Source organism: Amphiura filiformis, chromosome 2, assembly GCF_039555335.1.
Source record: "Amphiura filiformis chromosome 2, Afil_fr2py, whole genome shotgun sequence".
Taxonomy (NCBI): Eukaryota; Metazoa; Echinodermata; class Ophiuroidea; order Amphilepidida; family Amphiuridae; genus Amphiura; species Amphiura filiformis.
The window spans coordinates 74,547,041-74,553,129 of NC_092629.1; positions in this window are offsets into that span (position 1 = coordinate 74,547,041).

The following is a 6,089-nucleotide window of genomic DNA, read 5'->3' on the forward strand; positions in this document are numbered from 1 at the left end:
AACCGAGACATTATGTAAACCTGCTGAGTTAATAGCAGTATTCACTTATCACCATGGGGCATTGCTGTCTATTGTCCATAGTGTCGTAGCCACTCTTGTGATTGTTAACATGAGAACGACTTTACATACAGGGTGGGCCATTAAAAAGTTCACACTTTTTTGATGGCTTATTTCTCAAAAGTGCAAACACATATTGAAATTAATTGAACATATTTGTAAACCTCTATGTCTGGACTGTCATTGCTGAAAATGGCATTAACATCCATGGTCTAATTACAAAATGGCGGCCATTTGAAGCAAGGGGGTCAAAAACCACTTTGCACACACGTAAGTCAAATGGAGCGGATGATCACGCGATATATGGTGGTCGCTGGTTCACACCACAATGGATTAGGAACAAAGGAAGAAAAATAACAGTACGCATGAAAGTTTTGTCAATATTTCTCTTGTAAATTAACCATATTTAAATAAATATTTCTTTTTTAAACAGAATATGTAGCCTTCCAGTTGAACAGAATATGTAACAGTAGCTTTAAATAATCTGCGCAGTTAACGTTTGTTTGCAGTCGCATACTAGATAATGTGCATAATTTTATACCCGAGTCTTCATGATGGTTATTGCACTATAACATAAAACTTATATAGAGATATAACAAGATAAATTTATAAATAGGTGTCAGGAATGTCTCTCCTTCTCTTCGGAAATTATTTCTTCATATAGACACATGTAAACCGTAGCAGTGCTTCAATGGAAACGAGTTATTTGTCTCAAATTGTCATGAAATTAAAAATATTGCACTAGAAAAGTAAGAATACAAGTAAAATCATATTTGACTCTGATAAAAATAGTTCTGTTCTTCATTACTGCTTATCATGGTTCCATAAAGTCACGTATTTATGCATGCCACAGTGAAAATGCTTCTGTCTTTAAAGTGTTCTTATCGTCCTTCAACGTGGCCTCCTTGCTCGCGAATACAAATCATCGTACGATCGTACATATGGTGAACTGCTCTTGAAGTAACCCTGGTGCGTCGGATCCTTGTGAACGCATCTGTAATACGTCTCCTCAGCTCCCGCAAATTCCTTGGCGGACCTTCGGCATACACAGACGCCTTGACATCACCCCAAAGCCAGAAGTCCAAAGGTGTCAGATCAGGACTCCTCGGAGGCCACTCCACATGATGTCCAAGGCCGACAACACGATGCGGAAACAACTCCTGCAATCTGTCTCTAACAGCGATAAGACGGTGGGCTGGCGCTCCGTCTTGAAAGAACCACGCCCTGCGGATGGCCCCGTTCGCTTGCTGTCCAAATATCATTGATTATGTCGAGGTAAACGTTTCCATTTATGTTCTGGTCAACGAATATCGGTCCTATCAACCGGTTGTTTCCTGTGACGGCTGCGAGAACACTAACTTTGCGTTTGTCATGTGGAACGTTAAAAGCAAAGTCTCTCGGAGGATTGCCTTTCGGTGCATACATCCGTAGGTTTTGAGAAGAGACAGACCCGTCCATTTGAAAGTTTGCCTTGTCAACAACAACAGCGGTATCAAGAAAGCGACGTGCTCTGTTAACTAACCAGTTACAAAACTGAAGTCGCCGATTTGGATCTCCTGGTTGCAGTCCATGACGCTTAAGGATCTTGTAAGGGTGCCATTCGATATCATGAGTGATGATTCGTCTGAACGTTGTCCTTGGAATATGGGGACAATTGTTCCGTCGAGTACTCAATCTTGGGTTAGCTTGCAAATCCCTTCTAACATCGGCAATGTGATTGGCTGATCTTCCTGTTCGTGGTCTCCCACTGTTAGATTTGTTCCGATTGAGAACAGTTCCATGCAAGTGAAACTTTTGTTTAATATTATAGATGTGTCGGCGACTAGGAAGTCTGGTATTCGGAAACTGGTTCGGCAATGCATTCAGGACAGAGCGCATCCGGTTCTTGAAATTTCCTCCTCGATGAAAATTCGTTCCTCCTTTGTACATGTTGTAAACTGCCGCATTTTGAACAGCAAGAATCACCTCAAAGTACTTACACGGGTATCTCTAACATGAATGACAAGAACGCACGCAAGGCATTTTAAATTTGAAGTTCCCTCCAAAACTAGTGTATTTGTTATGTAAATGAGCATGTCCAATCAGCCTTTTGTGTCAATTTCACAGGTGAATGATTTTCAAACAGTAAACAACTCATACACGCATGAGTCCGATGACCCCGGCAATGACACTCAAGTAAATGCATATAGAGTCATCAAACTTTTTTAAAACTTGCTTAAGCCTAACAACTTAATATGCATGATCATTGTCTATAGTCTTACGTGTGTGCAAAGTGGTTTTTGACTTCTCTGCTTTAAATGGTCGCCATTTTGTAATTAGACCATGGATGTTAATGCCCTTTTCAGCAATGACAGTCCAGACATAGAGGTTTACAAATATGTTCAACTTATTTCAATATGTGTTTTCATTTCTGAGAAATAAGCCATCGAAAAAGTGTGAACTTTTTAATGGCCCACCCTGTATAGCTTATTTTTACTTGGTTCATTTACTTTATTCTCTTCCCATCATGCAACACCGTACGCACGGTCTACATTCACTATTCTCAATGAAGCCCATACACGTTCAATTTTATTGGGCAATATCAAAGACCCTAGACGTAACATTCTGATTTAATGGTTCAAGTCCAGATTCTCCCAAAAATTCAGATTCCCCCTAAAAAGCCCCACCCCCTGGCATAAATATTGAACGGTCCCGAAGATCTGCTCCTCCATGTAGTTCTAAGGTTCACTAGTCTGCATGTAGAGGAATGGTGACCATGTGGAAGATAAGACTGTCAATTACCATGATCCACACGATCAAATCTAAAACACTAAAATAAAATCTTTCAAAATGAGTTTTTACCCGAAAATATAATTCTGAAATCTTCAAAATGGAACACATCATAGAGGGATTTTATCGATAAAAAATAATTTTGAAAGATTTTATTTTAGTGTTTTAGATTTGATCATGGTGCACTAAAATGAAAGTAAAATATGTGATTTTAATGTTCTTTCGTCAATTAGCGCAACTCGGCACACAAAAACAACCTCTGAGTTCTCATTAATGGTCACACGTCCGTGATTTTACAGTTGTGGAAGGACAAGATGTTGGTTCAGCTATCAACTAGAACATTTTGAACAAATACCTCATAATTTTTAATGTAGTGACATTTTTCAAATTGTTTACATTTGCATAAGCACTTAATATCGTTCTTTGAAGAACCGAATTTCTAATTCAATGTAGTTACATAAATCGCTTTTATATAAAACAGTATTTTGACACAAAAATTGTTAAAATGCAAATATTTTTTTTCAAAAAAGGTTCCATGTGATCGATTGACAAATGGCAATCCTCATTTAAACTGAGACACACAAAAGCTAGCTGCGCGCCAGAACCCGGCCGGTCAGTGTAAAAGACAGAATGCAGAAACGACAGAAACAACAGAAAAGAGAAAAGACAGAATTCGAAAAACGTTGAAGAATTTAAGTGCGAGTTGATAAGAGTTATATGTATTGATTTTATACAAAAATTTTAAGTGATACATTGTGGAAATACGACAGATTCTAAGGCTTAATTAACCCACGTGTAAAACAGAACAACGTTGGTTTTAATTGCCTCGTGTAATTTAACGACCAAAGGAAGCATTGTTTAAAGTGCGCAGTGCAAACACATTTTAAAACCTATGTGTACACGTTGCAAAATCTTCTATTGAACAACCCATTTTTTTAATTTTTTGTGTGAAATAGAATCTCAATGAAAAGAAAAATCGATTGTTTCATTTATGCAATATTTTATATCATAATTACCTAATGATTAAGATAATTGATGACCACATTAATTCATTATTATGTTTTCAGAATCTTGCTTCTTATACCTCTCCACACAATTTAAAACGTCAAAAAAATAGCATATTGGATCCATTTTGCATCCAATTTTAGCGCCACCTGGAACCCAATCCCCCGTGATATTTAAAATCGCCGATTTTGCCGCCAATTTTAACGTATTGTAAATCGACCGATCGTATGTGATTAAGAGAGAACACAAATGCACTGTATGAGACTATTCATTCATGAACTCGATTTTGTTTATTTTGCTGTCAAACCGGGAGAAGTTGATTTTCTACGGACGCGGAAAGAGACGTTTAATTTCATGATTCTAGGCTTGAAAATCAACGCTGTGGTGTACTAAATGCATGTTTCAACTGCTAAGAAATGAAGAAATTAATGTGGTTTGTTGAAATATCCGTGGAAAGTACAAAAAACTAGTAAAAACCATTGCTAAACCGCTACGTAAAAGCTGCAGAATTCGGCAATCTCACACACTCCGGACATCAAAAATTATCAAATTTTCTGACCAAACCAGTAGTAAATAATTTTAGTGAAATGTATTTTACAATACGTTCTAAAGTTACGATGGATTTTGAGACTTGCGAAGCGCTACGAATCGTCATAAATTTTGATGAAATGTATCCCCATTGATGTAAAATGTTACGGAAACTTATAGATTTCCGGAAGTAGGGCCAAAAAAGTCCGGAAATAGGCCGAAATTTTATTTTTTTTTCAATATTTTTTTTGCTCTAGGCATGTAAGATCAGTCGATTTTGACAAAAAAAATTTGGAAAAAAAAAAAAAAAAAAAAAATCACGAAAAAAAATTTGAATTTTGTATTTTTAATAAAGATTCTGAAAACATAATAATGATAAAATTGGATGGTTTTTTTCACCCAATGCAAAATTTATTGGTCTCGCTATGAGTTTTAAAATATTGGACTCGGCTACGTCTCGTCCAATATTTTAAAACTCATAGCTCGACCAATAAATTTGTGCATTGGGTTCAAACCATCCAATTTTATATCAAAATTGCTCGGTTGTTATAAAGACAATTAACACATCTGGCTGATTTCAAAAGTGTAAGTCGGGACATGTTTAAAAATTGCAAATCCCTGCCAGAAAACAAACAAACAAACAACAACAACAACAAATACAGGCTTTTTTTATTATTATAATATCGTACACTTTGGCTTTAAGGAAAATACACGAGTTAAAGTCTAGCCAGTGATTAATGTAGTTTGAATCCTAATTTCAAGTTCAAGTTTAAAAAAAGGCCATGCCACTTAAAATTGCCTCAAACTAAGAAATAACCGAGGCATTATGTAAACCTGCTGAGTTAATAGCAGTATTCACTTACCGCCATGGGGCATTGCTGTCTATTGTCTGTAGTATCGTAACCAGTCTCGTGATTGTTAACATGAGAACGACTTTACATATAGCTTATTTTTACTTACTTCATATACTTTATTCTCTTCCCATCATGCAACACCGTCTGCACGGTCTGCATCCTCTAGCCGTAATGGACCATTCAATATTTATGCCAGGCAATATTTATGCCAATTGAGGGCACTATTTACAACTATTTAAAATTTAATTTAGCCCAATAATTATTCGTTTCATTTCATGATAAAAAGTAGCTTGAAAATTCCCTTTTGAAAATGCAAGTGTCTACCCCTTGTAAAAATGCAAACAACATTTTTATAATAATAGCGCCATCAGTGTTCAACGTTGCTTTAAAATAAATACAGTTCTACGTGCCATCAATCAACCTTCCTATATCCTTTATAAGCATAGACGGGCGACCATAATTAGGATATATCGCCTAATGCGTATGTTAATGTTTGAAAAGCACACAGGCGTTAGGCCTAAATTTTTTTTTGATTGTCGTAACCCGACCGACCCTAAAAATAGACCCGACCCTAGATTTTTTGCAAAAAAATAGAAAAAAAGTAAATAAAAAAATTGCCGACCGACCTACCCTAATTCTTTTTTTATGTTACGCTAATCAAACATTTTTTTCTAGGCCTTACTAGTACTTAATATACAATACGTGATATATAATTATAAATATATTCCAGATTTAGACTCACATTCACATTCCTTGTATTCAACCTGACATCTTCCCGTAACTCACAGTGCATTGTGGGATAAAATTTTTTTGCTTCTTCTCTGGTCTTTAACAGAACAAAAAGCGCTTATTCCTTTCTTTAAGGTGTAAATTTTC